The following is a 17,185-nucleotide window of genomic DNA, read 5'->3' as shown; positions in this document are numbered from 1 at the left end:
ATAGAAAGCCTTAAAGTCTCCACTCAAAAACTATTAGAACTAATACATTAATTCAGCAAAGTAGCAGGATACAAGATTAATATACAGAAATCTGTTGTTTCTATATACTAATAATGAACTATCAGAAAGTTTTATAAATTTTCATTTAAAATTGCATCAAAAAGAATAAAATACCTAGCAATAAATTTAGCCAAGGAGGTGAAAGACCTATACTCTAAAAACTATAAAACACTAATGAAAGACATTGAAGATGATACAAAGAAATGGGAGGATATCCCATGCCCTTAGATTCAAACAATATTAATTTAACAATTAATATTGTTAAAATGGCCATGCTACACAAAGCAATCTACAGATTTAATGCAATCCTTATCAAAATACCATGAAATTTTTCATAGAACTAGAACAAATAATCCTAAAATTCATATGGAACCACAAAAAATAACCCAAATTGCCAAAGCAATCTTGAGAAAAAGAACAAAGCTGGAATATCACTTTCCCAGAGTTCATACTATACTACAAAGCTACCATAATCAAAACAGCATAGTACTGGCACTAAACCAGACACATAGATCAATGGAACAAAATAGAGCCCAGAAATAAACCCATGTACCTATGGTCAATTAATCTACAACAAAGGAGGCAATAATATATAATGGAGAAAAGACTGTCTCTTCAATAAGTGGTTCTGGGAAAACTGGACAGCTACATGTAAAACAATGTGATTACAACATTTCCTTACATCATATACAAAAATAAATTCAAAGTGGTTTAAAGAGTAAATGTAAGACTTGAAACCATAAAACTCCTAGAAGAGAACATAGGCAGGACACCCTTTGACACAAAATCATAGCAACATTTTTTGGAACTGTCTCCTAAGGCAAAAGTAATAAAAACAAAAATAAACTAATGGGACATTATTACACTTAAAAGCCTTTGCTTTTAAAAGCTTTTTGATTTTTGTTTTGTTGATGGTTTCAACAAAACAAAAAGACAACCAATGGAATGGGAGAAAATATTTTCAAATGATATGACTGACATGGAGTTAATATCCAAGATATGTGAACAGTTCATACAACTCAATACTAAAAAGAAATTTTTAATGGGCAGAATACCTGAATAAAAGGCATATAGATGGCTACCAGATAAATGAAAAGATGTTCAACATCACTAATTATTAGAGAAATGCAAGTCAAAACAATGAGTTGTCCCTTCTCCTCTAAGCAACCAGATGGAACTTTCCAAAATCTGTCATGTCCTGTCATTCCTTTGCTCCGATCCCCTCCCACTGAGTGAAAACAAGTGTCCTTCAGGGCCCCTAGCTGCTCTCTAACTTCATCCCCTCCATTCTCTTACTCGCCCACTCCTTTAGAGCCAGGCTGACTGTGTCAGTCAGGGTCTATTCATGAGACAGAAACCATCAGTAATGTGCATGGGGAAAGTTTAATACAAAGAGTTATTGACCATAACAGGGGGGTGGAGTAATCAGGGGTTGGAGAACACCAAAAAATACAGGGGTTTCATATTTAAGGAGCAGCTTCTAACCCTAGACCTGAGAGAGCCCAAAAAGAGCCCACCCCCCAGCCCCAAACGAGATTGAGATCAGGCTTAGCTGGAGAGGGCATGCTGTGGCTCTACAGATGGCAGAGGAGTCACCGTGGTCCTCACTAGTGGAAGCTGCTGGGGATCTGCCCTCTAGCAATGGCCAGGGAAAGCTATTCATGGTGAGGTATCTCCCCAGAGGCATTCTGTACAGAACCACCCAAGACAGGTGCCAGGGGAAGCTGCTGGTCGCTGGGTGCTGATGGCCAATGTGCACTGCAGGTGGCAGTGCTAAAGAAGCCATCTTCCCTGCAGAAGTGGGCTGAGAGCACAGCAGAACCAGAACAGAAAGCCCTCTTCTCCTGCAACGTCTCTCCAGCACCCTCCACTGACAAACCTTAAAATCATGCTAGCTGTCAAAAAGGACTTGAGATGCAGTCAATTGATAAGTGGCCTGTGACTTTCTTGATAGTCTCTGAAAAATACATTCCCACTTCAGTGACTTTGCAGTTGCTGTGCCCTCCACCTAGAATCCTTCTCAATCCCCAACATTTTCTGCATGACTTGCTCCCTTACATCCAACAGATTTCTGCTCAAATTGCTCTTTATCAGTAGGCCTTTTCTGACCAACCTAATTAAATAGCACCATACTCGTAGCACTCACCATCTCCCTCGTCCTGATTTCCTTTCTCCAAAGCAATTATTTATTTGCATGTTTATTATTTATTGTCCATCTTCCCCTTTTAGTTAGGATGTTAGCTCATCAAGTACAGAGAATTCTATTTTGTTCACTTTTTTATATCCAGCAGAGCTGAATTGAACAGTGCCTAGTACATAGTAGGCATTCAATTAAAAATTTTGAATAAATTGTTGTAAATTAGGAACATACAGGAAAAGAAGGGAAAAATACCTGCCAGAATCTCATCACTGAGACACTACTACAGTTAACATGACAAGTTTCCTTTCAGATTTTCCCCAATAAGGATTTTTTTTAATTTTTTGTAGGATCTTAACATACACACAGAAATGCATTCATATGTGCAGCTTGCTGAATTTTCACAAACTAAACCCACCCAGCACCCAAATCAAAAAATAGAACATTACCAAGCAACCTAGAATCTCCCTTTGTGCCCCCTCTAAATGTAACCATTCTCCTAGATTGTGGAAGCAGAGATTAGTTTTTGCCTTTCATATGAGTGGAATAACACAGTATGTATTTTGTGATTGGTCTTGGCTTCTGTCACTTGACATTTTTATAGAAGATTCATCCATATTTGTGTTATTGTGTGTATCTTTCCTACTCCTTGAAGTGCAATATTCCAATGTGTGGATATACTACAATTTATTTGTTGTACTGTTGATGGATATTTGTACAGTTATTATGAAGAGAATCACTATATGCTTTTCCTGTACGTGTCTTCTTGTGAGCATATGTCAGCATTTCTGTTGGGTATATATCTAAGAGTGGATATGCACATATTCAGCTTTACCCATCAGCCTCCCCAGCCCATACCCCAGGAATATTCTCTTTCATTCGTGTCAACTAGCATTCCCTGACATGACCTATATGAAGCACCCAGCACTGTGCATGGCCCTCAATATGAGGATTCTGGAAACGGGCATGCCCTTTCTTTGATTTCATGCAAAGCCCTGTACCTGGTTCAGTGGGATGAAACAAAGACAAGTAAGCCATGTGATACGTAAGAGTAAACAAACTCTGTAACTATAGATCTCACTCCAGAAAAAAAAAATTCTAAGGTTATACTCAAAAGAAAAAACAAAACTAGAATTGAGGGCTTCCCTGGTGGCGCAGTGGTTGAGAGTCCGCCTGCCGATGCAGGGGACACGGGTTCGTGCCCCAGTCCGGGAAGATCCCCCATGCCGCAGAGCAGCTGGGCCCGTGAGCCATGGCCGCTGAGCCTGCGCATCCAGAGCCTGTGCTCCGCAACGGGAGAGGCCACAACAGTGAGAGGCCCGCGTACCGCAAAAACAAAACAAAACAAAAACCTAGAATTGAAAGACTCAAGAATAACAATAAAAATAGCAAACATTCATTAACCACTTCCTCTGCAGCAACCTTACTGTGTATATTACCTCATTTAATCTTCAGTGAGATGAGGTTCTTCATTCTGTAACACCAGAGCCAACTTTTTTTTGCTCTTTGACTGCTGACAGCTTTCAAGCTCTTAAGAAAGCTGTGGGTGCTCTCTCTTGGCACCAGTGGGATGTCCAAGCCATACATGCCTTGGCCCTTCTATAGGACCTTTCCACAGCCCCCCACCCCAGCAAGCACAGCGAAATGGGACAGTCGCCCCACCTGACTCTTTCAAGCCATTTTCAGGCCTGCTTGGGACCCTGCCCTGCTCTCCCCAGAAAGCTTCATTATGGCTATAATAAATCCTTTCAAACACTTGTGGTGCATTTATAGGGTCATCAGTCTCAGATATCCAAACTGAACTTGGCGGAAGGCTCAATCCTGCGCCCCATGAAGCAACAAGAAGACACATCCCCATTTTATAGATGAGGAATGTGAGCTCAGAAAAGTTACTCATCATTCATTTATTCAACAACATGTGTTCAGTGCACACAGCAGTGGGAAAAAAACATGGACAAATTCCCAGCCCTCGGTAGGGTGAAGGAAGTAGTTCACAGAAAAATAAATGTAAATTGCTTTTAAATATGTGAAAACATAACTAGTGTCCCTTATAGCTAAATATATACTAATTAAAACAAGGAGATATTTTTAACTTAAATTAAAATTAAATTGAACAAGCTCTAACACTGTAACAATACACTGTGTTGGCACCTGCATACACCATTATAAGTGGTGTAGGGTGATACAACTGGAAGGCTACCTGGTAGATCTATCAACATTTTAAATGTAGCCCCCCCCCCCCACTTTGTAACCTTACTTTTAGGAATTTATAAACATGGACAAAGGTATGTCCCTACAGCTAAAGAGAGGCAGGGCTTGACACCTCCTTCTTTCCTTAAAGTGTATTTTATTTCTGTATAGGTGTTTGTAGAAAATTAGAAAATACAGAAGGTTAGGAAGAAAAAATCCAACCCACAATCCGAGCATCCCTGAATAAGACTGAGCCCACACATTTGCTGCGGTTCCTTCCTCCTGACAGAGAAATGCTGCCTCCTGGTGGATTTACTTCTTAAGTACATTCATTATTTTACCATTTTTGATTTTTTAAATGTACTTAATTTTTTTAACTAGGTAGTGCACTCACACGGTTCAATATTTTTAAAGTTCTAAACGGAATAGAGTGGAAACTCTCCCATCCATTCCTTTTCCTCTTGAACTAGGGTCCTTTCCCCACAGGCAACTGAACTGGCCAATTCCTCATACATAGCTTTCCAGAGATCTTTTATGCATACACCTGGATTCATTTGGTGAGAGTTTCTTTCTTTCTATTGCCTGCCTTTGAATCATGAATATTGCTCCTAAAAAGTTAGAAAATCCAAAGAAAAAATATTTCTACACAAAATATTCATTATTGCCTGATTTGAAGTCATAGAAAATCAGAGATACTATGAATTTCCCAAATAGGAAGAATGACCACGTTATGTTACACTCACTAAATGTACATTCGGTCATCATTATGAAGATTTATGTAATAACATGGAAAAATGTCTATCACAGAAGTTTATTTTGAAGACAATACACAAAAGAGGAAATAACTTAAAAATACATCCCTACTTTAAAATTTTTAAAACAATGATATATCATTTTTCAGCTGTCAAACTAGAAAACTGTTTTTCTTCTGAATGATAATCATCAGTTCTAAGGAGCATGTTGTGAAAAGTGTAGCTGTGCCTGTTTTATAACAGAGTAAATCGACTCAAGTGTTAAGTTAATTAAAACACTGACATCCTTTGACTCAGAGATTCCTTTTTAAATTATCCAAATATAGAATAATCCTTATGTAAAAATATGGTCATCACATTATTTGTTAATGAAAAAACTAATCTTAATGTCCAACTACAGAAAACTGGCTAAGTAAATAGTGAGATACTAAAGGCATTCTAATGTTTGCAAAGATTCAGAATGTGTTTTGATGTTAAAATAAATAGAAAGCTGAGTACATAGTAAGCTCACAAAACCCAACAAAGGAGACAAGACTAACAATGAATATATGGAATTTTGGGACTCGAGTAATTTCTTTCTATAGTCATTCTTTATGAGCATTTATATAATAAAATATTTTTTAAAGAAATGAGTAGACTACAAGACCTATGAAATAGTACACATGTGGCTCTGACCAAGCACAATTTAGATTTAAATCCAGCAGCAAACCTAATGCCTTTATTATCTCATTTAGTTCTCACAGCCACAGACCAATTCACTAACTGAACTAATGTTATAGAGCAGAGGTCCCCAACTTTTTGGCAGCAGGGACCAGTTTTGTGGAAAACAATTTTTCCACGGACTGGGGGGGGGGCGGGGGAGGGAATGGTTTCAGGATGATTCAACCGCGTTACATTTATTGTGTACTTTATTTCTATTATTATTACATTGTGATATATAATGAAATAATTATATAATGCAGAATCAGTGGCAGCGCTGAGCTTGTTTTCCTGCAACTAGATGGTCCCGTCTGGGGGTGATGGGCGACAGTGACACCCAAAGCGTTCTGCTTATGTCCAGTCGACTCCGTAAGATGCAGCTTACTTATCACTTGCCACTCGCTGATAGGGTTTTGATATTAGTCTGCAAGCAATTGATTTATTATGGCCTCTGTGCAGTCAAACCTCTCTGCTAATGATAATCTGTATTTGCAGCCGCTCCCCAGTGCTAGCATCACCACCTCAGCCCCACCTCAGATCATCAGGCATTAGATTCTCGTAAGGAGCACGCAACCTAGATCCCTCGCGTGCGCGGTTCACAGTATGGTTCCCACTCCTATGAGAATCTAATGCCGCCACTGATCTGACAGGAGGTGGAGCTCAGGCGGTAATGCGAGCAATGGGTAGCGGCTGTAAATACAGATGAAGCTTTGCTTACTCACCCGCCGCTCACCTCCTGCTGTGTGGCCCACTTCCTAACATGCCGTGGACCTGTACCGGTGCTGGTCCGTGGACTGGGGGTTGGGGACCCCGTTATAGAGTCTTAATGTGAAAACTGGAAAGGAGTAAAGTCTGTAAGCAGGTCAAAGCACATTAGAATTCTCCACCCAACCCCTTTACCTCCAGGGACTTAGGAGTTCTCTTCAAGATACAATGGTCAGAATGCCCCAGTATCTAATTGCAGACTTCTCCTTTTGTTCTCTTAGTTTAGTCAATGGTTCTCAAAAGCAGGTGTGCCAAAGATTATTCTATGTAAGATTGTATACACAGAACCACATGGACCATATATACTTCAAGAAGGTTTTAGTCGACTTTCAAGAACAGTTTTGAGCATCCAGGGTTTTTACTTACTGATCACTAGGCAGTGTGTGACTCTATTTTTCCTTAGTTGACTATGCTTATTTGTGTGATAGAAGTAAGAGTCCCCGTCTTTCAGCTCAGGCTAGGAGTACAAAGCCCTTCTGTGTCACGCCTGGCAGGTAAGTGAGAGGCAAACCAGCCCTGCTTTGCGGTTCATGCTGCTCAGGGTATAGGTTCTTGCGACACTGTCTGAGCCAACCATTGACTCTTCTGCCAAAAGCCACTGCCAAATTCACCTCCCTGATGTCCCTACTCCTCAGTCTTCCTCCGCGGGAATAACCTTCCCACAACAAAAAGCCTTAGTAAACTCTTTCCGTGAAGAAACTTTATTTTCTCCTTTTTATGAGGTGAAATTCACCTAACATAAAATTAACCACTTTACTTTGACCATTACAACTCAATAGTATTTAGTATATTCACAATGTTGTGCACTGTGCATAGAGAGCTGGTAAGCTCTCTCTAGTTTCAAAACCCTTTCCATCACCACATAAAAACACCACGTACCCATTAAGTAACCACTCTACATTTCCCCCATTCCATCCGCATCCCTTGGTAACCTCTAATCTGCTTTCTGTCTCTATGGTTTTACCTATTCATATAAAAGAATCATATACAGAAGCAACCTAAATGTCCATCAACAGATGAATGGATAAAGATGTGGTATGGGATTTCCCTGGTGGCACAATGGTTAAGAATCCGCCTGCCAATGCAGGGGACACAGGTTCAATCCCTGGCCTGGGAAGATCCCACATGCCGTGGAGCAACTAAGGCCCTTGTGCCACAACTACTGAGCCTGTGCTCTAGAGCCCACATGCCACATGCCACAACTACTGAAGCCTGCGCACCCTAGAGCCTGTGTGCTGCAACTACTGAGCCCACTTGCCACAACTACTGAGCCCATGCGCTGCAACTACTGAAGCCCACGTGCTCTAGGGCCTGCGTGCCACAACTACTGAGCCTGCGTACTGCAACTACTGAAGCCCGCATGCCTAGAGCCCATGCTCTGCAACAAGAGAGAAGCCACCACAATGAGAAGCCTGTGTGCTACAACAAAGAGTAGCCCCTGCTTGCCACAACTAGAGAAAGCCCGTGCACAGCAACAAAGACCCAATGCAGCCAAAAAAAAAAAAAAAGATGTGGAATGTATATAGTATATACATTACATATAACATACATACAATATATGTTATATATAACATATATATGTATAAATAATGGAATACTACTCAGCCATAGAAAAAGGAGATTTTGCCATTTGCAACAACATGGATGGACTTGGAAGACATTATGCTAAGTGAAATAAGTCACACAGACAAAGACAAATACTGTATGATATCACTTGTATGTGGAATCTAAAAAATACAACAAACTAGTGAATATAAAAAAAAGAAACAGACTCACTAACAGAGAACAAACTAGTGGTTATGAGTAGGGAGAGGGAAGTGGAGAGGGGCAATAAAGTGGTAAGGAATTAAGAGGTACAAAATATTAGGTATAAAATAAGATACAAGGATATATTGTACAACACAGGGAATATAACAAATATTTTGTTTTATAATAACTATAGGGAGGAATCAAGATGGTGGTCTGGGAAGACACAGAGTTCATGTCTCCCCACAGCTAGGGTGAACCAGTAGGACCGGCGGGTGACTGAGGCAGAAAGAGAAGTGGAGGCCAGACAGGAACCGGCACCCCTGAGGGGTGGCTGAGAGGGTGGAGGGGTTCCCATGCCTGGAGGGACCCTGGGGGGCTTGGATCGGGGGGAAGCGGGCCCAGCGTTTCCCCTGCCCAATCGGCCAGGGAAGCCTGCCCTGCTCTTGGGCTGGGTCCTATGCCCTCAGAGGTCCCCTCCAGGCTGGGTTGGTCCTGGGAGTGTAGAAAGGAGGCTGGGACAGAACAGGAGAGGCAGACGGGAGGGGCCCTCCATGACCAGAGGAGCAGGAAAGGAGCAGAGGGCTTTTGCCCCACCCACTGGGCACGGGTAACCTGCTGAGCTCCCAGGGCAGTCCCCCACCCTCCAAAGCCCCCTACGGGCCTTGTGGGTCCTGGGGCATAGGAGGGAGGCCGGGGAAGTCAGGAGAGGCAGGCGACAGGGGCCCTCCAGGATGGGAGGAGCAGGAGAGGAGCGAGGGCATTTTCACTGCCCACTCGAGCCCAGGAAGCCTGCTGGGCTCCAAGGTGGGGCCCCCTGCCTGCCCTTCTGAGACCAGAGGTGGGGGGCACACCTGGGCTTATTCTGTTCTGTTGAGCCTAAGCCCCACCCTCCACAAACCTCCAACCTTTTTCAGCCCTGTGGGTACTAAGCATAGGCCTTGTGCTCCACAGCCAAGGCCTTTTCCACCATTTTTTTTCTCCTCCTCTTTTCTACTATTGTGGTTCTGATTTACCTCCTGATTGTTGTTTCATCTATATCTTTATTTTTATTTTTCTAACATAGCTGTTAGTTTCCTAGCCTAATCTTATTTTTACTTTGTTATTTTTCTCCTTTTTTTTTCTTTTGGCCACCCAGCACAGCTTGCGTAATCTTGGTTCACGAGCTGGGGGTCAGGTCAAATTTCCCGCAGTGGGAGCACCAACTCCAAGCCACTGGACTAACAGAGAACCTCAGACGCCAGGGAATATTCATCAGTGTGAGGTCTCCCAGAGGTTCTCATCTCAGCACCAAGACCCAGCTGTACCCAACATCCTACAAACAGCAGTGCTGGAAGCCTCAGGTCAAACAACCAGTAAGACACAATCCCACTCATAAAAAAAAAAGACAGCAAAAAAATATGTCACAGATGAAGCAGCAAGGTAAAAACCTACAAGACCAAATAAATGAAGAGGAAATAGGCAATCTACCTGAAAAATAATTCAGAGTAATGATAATACAGAATCTCGGAAATAGAATGGAGGCATAGATTGAGAAAATACAACAAATATTTAACAAAGATCTGGAAAAACTGAAAAACAAATAAACAGATGAACAACACAATAACTGAAATGAAAAATACACTAGAAGGAATCAATAACAGAATAACTGAGGCAGAAGAACGAATAAGTGAACTGGAAGACAAAATGGTGGAAATAACTGCCAAGGAGCAGAATAAAGAAAAAAGAATGAGAAGGATTGAAGACAATCTCAGAGACCTCTGGGACAACACTAAACACACCACCATTCGAATTATAGAGGTCCCAGAAGAAGAAGAAGAGAAAAAGAAAGGGTCTGAGAAAATATTTGCAGAGATTATATTATATATTATTTCCCTTCCCTAACATGGGAAAGGAAATAGCCACCCAAGTCCAGGAAGCACAGAGAGTCCCATACAGGATAAATCCAAGAAGAAACACACCAAGACACATATTAATCAAACTACTAAAAATTAAATTCAAAGAAAAAATATTAAAAGCATCAAGGGAAAAGCAAAAAATAACATACAAAGGAATCCCCATAAGGTTATCAGCTGATTTATCAGCAGAAACTCTGCAGGCCAGAAGGGAGTGGCAGGATATACTTAAAGTAATGAAAGAGAAAAACCTACAACCAAGATTACTCTACCTGGCAAGGATCTCATTCAGATTCGACAGAGAAATCAAAAGCTTTTCAGACAAGCAAAAGCTAAGAGAATTCAGCACCACCAAACCAGCTTTACAACCAATGCTAAAGAAACTTCTCTAGGCGGGAAACACAAGAGAAGAAAAACACCCACAAAAACAAACCCAAAACAATTAAGAAAATGGTAATAGGAACATACAAATCAATAATAACCTAGAATGTAAATGGATTAAATGCCCCAACCAAAAGACACAGACTGGCTGAATGGACACAAAAGCAAGACCCATACATATGCTGTCTATAAGAGACCCACTTCAGACCTAGGGACACATACAGACTGAAAGTGAAGGGATGGAAAAACATTCCACGCAAATGGAAATCAAAAGAAAGCTGGAGTAGCAATGCTCGTATCAGATAAAATAGACTTTAAAATAAAGACTGTTACAGGAGATAAGGACATTACGTAATGATCAAGGGATCAATCCAAGAAGATATAACAATTATAAGTGTTTATGCACCCAACATAGGAGCACCTCAATACATAAGGCAAATGCTAACAACCATGAAAGGGGAAATCAACAGTAACACAATAACAATAGGGGACGTTAACCCCCCACTTACACTAATGGACAGATCATCCAAACAGAAAATAAATAAGGAAACACAATCTTCAAATGACACAATTGACCAGACAGATTTAATTGATATTTATAGAACATTCCACCCAAAAGTGGCAGAATACACTTTCTTCTCAAGTGCACAAGGAACATTCTCCAGGATAGATCACATCTCGGGTCACAAAGCAAGCCTCGGAAAATTTAAGAAAATTGAAATTGTATCAAGCATCTTTTCTGACAACAATGCTAAGGGATTGGAAATCATTACAAGAAAAAAAATGTAAAAAACACAAATACATGGAGGCTAAACAGTGCCCTACTAAATAACCAAGAGATCACTGAAGAAATCAAAGAAGAAATTTAAAAATACATAGAAACAAATGACAATGAAAATACAATGATCCAAAACCTATGGGATGCAGCAAAAGCAGTTCTAAGAGGGAAGTTTATAGCAATTCAATCTCACCTCAAGAAACAAGAAAAATCTCAAATAAACAATCTAACCCTACACCTAAAGCAACTAGAGAAAGAAGACAAAGAAAACGCAAAGTCAGTAGAAGGAAAGAAATCATAAAGATCAAAGCAGAAATAAACAAAATAGAAACAAAGAAAACAATAGCAAAGATCAATAAAACTAAAAACTGGTTCTTTAAGAAGATAAACAAAATAGATAAACCCTTAGCCAGACTCATTAAGAATAAGAGAGAGAGGATGCAAATCAATAAAATTAGAAATGAAAAAGGAAAAATCACAACTAATACTACAGAAATACAAAGGATTATAAGAAACTACTACAAACAACTATATGCCAATAAAATGGACAATCAATAAGAAATGGACAAATTCTTGGAAAGGTACAATTTTCCAAGACTGAACCAGGAAGAATTAGAAAATATAAACAGACCTATCACAAGTAATGAAATTGAAACTGTAATTAAAAATCTTCCAGCAAGCAAAAGTCCAGGACCAGATGGCTTCACAGGTTAATTCTATCAAACATTTAGAGAAGAGCTAGCACCAATCCTTCTTAAACTCTTTCAAAAAATTGCAGAGGGAGGAACACCCCCAAATTTATTCTACGAAGCCACCATCACCCTGATACCAAAACCAGAAAAAGATGTCACAAAAAAAGAAAATTATAGACCAGTATCACTGATGAACATAGATGCAAAAGTCCTGAACAAAATACTAGCAAACAGAATCCAACAACATATTAAAAGGATCATACACCATGATCAAGTGGGATTTATCCCAGGAATGCAAGGATTCTTCAATATACACAAATCAATCAATGTGATACACCATATCAACAAATTAAGGAATAAACACCATATGATCATCTTAATAGATGCAGAAAAAGCTTTTGACAAAATTCAACACCAATTTATGGTTAAAAACTCTCCAGAAAATTGGCATAGAGGGAACCTACTTCAACATAATAAAGCCCATATATGACAAACCCACAGCAAACATCATACTCAATGGTGAAAAACTGAAAGCATTTCCACTATGATCAGGAACAAGACAAGGATGTCCACTCTCGCCACTCTTATTCAACATAGTTTTGGAAGCCCTAGCCATGGCAATCAGAGAAGAAAAAGAGATAAAAGGAATACAAATTGGAAAAGAAGAGGTAAAACTGTCACTGTTTGCCTCTGACATGATACTATACATAGAAAATCCTGAAGATGCTACCAGAAAACTACTAAAACTAATCAATGAATTTGGTAAGGTTGCAGGATACAAAATTAATACACAGAAATCTCTGGCATTCCTATACACTAACAATGAAAAATCAGAAAGAGAAATTAAGGAAACAATCCCATTTACCATCGCAACAAAAAGAATAAAATACCTAGGAATAAACCTATCTAAGGAGACAAAAGATTTATTATCGGAAAACTATAAAACACTGATGAAAGAAATCAAAGATGACATAAACAGATGGAGAAATATACCATGTTCTTGGATTGTAAGAATCAATATTGTGAAAATGACAATACTACCCAAAGCAATCTGCACATTCAATGCAATCCCTATCAAACTACCAATGGCATTCTTCACAGAATTAGAACAAAAAATTTTACAATTCGTATGGAAACAAAAAAGACCCCGAATAGCCAAAGCAATCTTGAGAAAGAAAAACGGAGCTGGAGAAATCAGGCTCCCCGACTTCAAACTATACTGCAAAGCTACAGTAATCAAGACAGTATGGTACTGGCACAAAAACAGAAATATAGATCAATGCTACAGGATAGAAAGCCCCGAGATAAACCCACGCACATATGGTCACCTAATTTATGACAGAGGAGGCAAAAACATACAACGGAGGAAAGACAGCCTCTTCAATAAGTGGTGCTGGGAAAACTGAACAGCTACATGTAAAAAAAAGAAATTAGAACACTAACACCATACACAAAAATAAACTCCAAAGACCTAAATGTAAGACGAGACACTATAAAACTCTTAGAGGAAAACATAGGAAAAGCACTCCTTTACATAAACCACAGCAAGATCTTTTTTCACCCACCTCCTAGAGTAATGGAAATAAAAACAAAAATAAACAAACAGGACCTAATGAAATTTAAAAGCTTTTGCACAGCAAAGGAAACCATAAACAAGATGAAAAGACAACCCTCAGAATGGGAGAAAATATTTGCAAAAGAAACAACGGACAAAGGATTAATCTCCAAAATATACATACAGCTCATGGAGCTCAATATCAAAAAAACAAACAATTCAATTAAAAAGTGGGCAGAAGACCTCAATAGACATTTCACCAAAGACGACATACAGATGTCCAAGAGGCACATGAATAGATGCTCAACATCACTAATTATTAGAGAAATGTAAATCAAAACTACAATGAGGTATCACTTCACACTGGTCAGAATGGCTGTTATCAAAAAATCTAGAAACAATAAATGCTGCAAAGGGTATGATGAAAAAGGAACCCTCCTGCACTGTTGGTGGGTATGTACATTGATACAACCACTATGGAGAACAGTATGGAGGTTCCTTAAAAAACTAAAAATAGAACTACCATATGACCCAGCAATCCCACTACTGGTCATACACCCTGAGAAAACCATAATTCAAAAAGAGACATGTACCACAATGTTCATTGCAGCACTATTTACAATAGCCAGGACGTGGTAGCAACCTAAATGTCCATCAACAGATGAATGGATAAAGAAGATGTGGCACATATATACAATGGAATATTACTCAGCCATAAAAAGAAACGAAATTGAGTTATTTGTAGGGAGGTGGATGGACCTAGAGCCTGTCATACAGAGTGAAGTAAGTCAGAAAGAGAAAAACAAATACTGTATGCTAACACATGTATATGGAATCTAAAAAAAAAGGTACTGATGAACCTAACAGCAGGGCAGGAATAAAGACGTAGACATGGAGAATGGACTTGAGGACACAGCAGGGGAGGGAGAAGCTGTGGCGAAGTGAGAGTAGCATCAACATATATACACTACCGAATGTAAAATAGTTAACTAGTGGGAAGCAGCAGCATAGCACAAGGAGATCAGCTCAGTGCTTTGCGACAACCTAGAGACATGGGATAGGGAGGGTGGGAGGGAGGCTCAAGAGGGAGGGGATATGGGGATATATGTATGCATATGACTGACTCACTTTGTTGTACAACAGAAACTAACACAGTATTATGAAGCAATTATACTCTAATAAAGAGCTATTTTTAAAAAATAACTATAAATGCAGTATAACCTTTAAAAACTGTGAATCACTATACTGTACACCTGTAACTTATATATTGTATATCAACTATACTTCAATTAAAAAAAAAGCAATCATATGTGCCCTTTTGTGTCTGGTTTCTTTTACTTAGCAGAATATTTTCAAGGTTCATCCAAGTAGTAGCTGGTATCAATACTTCATTCCTTTTATGGCTGAATAATATTCCATTGAATTTATAGGCCACAATTTATCTATCCATTCATGCACTGATGGAGAGTTGGGTTGTTTCCACCTTTTGCTTGTTATGAACACTGCTATAAACATTTGTGTACAAGTTTCTGTGTAGACATATATTTTCATTTCTCTTGGATATATACTTAGGAGTAGGATTGTTGGCTCATATGGTAATTCTGTTTATCTTTTTGAGGAACTGCCAAACCATTTTACACAGTGGCTGCAACATTTTACATTCTCACCAGCAATGCACAATTCCTGTGCATCCTTGCCAACTTTTTTCCCCATTAAACCATCCTAGTGGGTTGAAGTGGTATCTCATTGTGGGTTTGATTTGAATTTAATGACCAATGATGTTGAACAGTTTTTCATGTGTCATCCATATCTTCTTTGAAGAACTGTGTATTCAATTCCTTTGCTGACATTTTAATTGGGCTGTTTACCTTTCTATTGCTGAGTTGTAAAAGTTCTTTATATAGTCTGAATATTAAACCCAAATCAGATATATGATTTGTAAATATTTTCTCCCATTCTGTAAGTTACCTTTTCACACTCTTGATAATGTCCTTTGATGCAATTTCTAATTTTGATGAAGTCCATTTTTTTTGTTTCTTGTGCTTTTGGTGTCAAATCTAAGAACCTATCACCAAACCCAAGCCCATCAAGACTTACTTATTTTCTTCTGGTAATTTATAGTTTTAGTTCTTATAGATTGTTGATCCATTTTGAGTTAATGAGTGATATATGAAGTGAGCTGGGTGTCCAACTTCATTCTTTTGTATGTGGTTTTCCAGTTGTCTTAGCACCACTTGTGGAACAGACTATCCTTTTCCCAGTGAGAGGTCGTGGCACTTTTGTGGCCACATATACAAGGGCTTATTTCTGGACTCCCAATTCCATTCCATTGGTCTATGTCTATCCTTATGCCATACCAGTTTTGATTACTCAAGCTTTGTACTAAGTTTTGAAATCAGGAAGTGTGAGACATCAAGATTGTTCTTGCCATTCAGGACCCCTTGAACCTTCAAAGAATTTGAGGATGAGCTTCTCCACTTCTGCCAAAAAAAAAAAGAGCCATTGGAATTTTGATAGGGATTGCATTTAATCTATAGAGCACTTTGGGAAATACTGCCATTTTAACAAAATTGTCTTCCAAACTATGAACACGGTATGTTTTACCATTTATTTAGGTTTTCTTTCAGGATGTTTGTAATTTTATTTTTTTCATAAATTTATTATCTATTTTTGGCTGTGTTGTTTGGCCTTTGTTGCTGCGCATGGGCTTTCTCTAGTTGCAGTGACCAGGGGCTACTCTTCATTGCAGTGCACAGACTTCTCATTGAGGTGGCTTCTCTTGTTGCAGAGCACGGGCTTCAGTAGTTATGGCTTGTGGGCTCTAGAGCACAAGCTCAGTAGTTGTGGCACACAGGCTTAGTTGCTCCACGGCATGTGGGATCTTCCCAGACCAGGGCTCAAACCCATGTCCCCTGCACTGGCAGGCAGACTCTTAACCACTGTACCACCAGGGAAGTCCCTGTAACTTTCAGTGTACAAATCTTTCACCACCTTGTTTAAATTGATTCCCAAGTATTTTATTCTTTTGGCTGCTGTTGTAAATGGAATTAAAAATTTTTTTTCAGGTTGTTGCTGGTGTATAGAAATACAGTTGATTTGTGTGCAATCTCATACCCTGCAACTTTGCTGAATTTACTTATCAGCTCTAGGAGCTTTCTTATGGATTCTTTGGGATTTTCTATATATAGGATTTTATCTGTGAAGTTTTACTTCTTCCTTCCCAATCTGGCTTTTTTCTTCCTTAATTGCTCTGCTATACCTTCCAGTATAATTGTGAATAGCAGTGGTGAAAGTGGACACCCTTGTCTTATTCCTAATCTTAAAGGTAGTTTTCAGCCTTTCACTATTATGCTTGCTGTGTTTTTTTCATAAATCCCTGTATCATGTTTATAAATTTCCCTTCTATTCCTAACGAGCATTAGAATTTTACCAAATGTCTTCTGCATCTACTGAGAAGATTATATGGCTTTCTTCTTGTCATATTAGCTTGGCATATTTGATTTTTATGGTGAACCACCTTAATATCCCTGGAGAT

Source organism: Pseudorca crassidens, chromosome 15, assembly GCF_039906515.1.
Source record: "Pseudorca crassidens isolate mPseCra1 chromosome 15, mPseCra1.hap1, whole genome shotgun sequence".
Taxonomy (NCBI): Eukaryota; Metazoa; Chordata; class Mammalia; order Artiodactyla; family Delphinidae; genus Pseudorca; species Pseudorca crassidens.
This window is presented reverse-complemented; position numbering follows the sequence as displayed.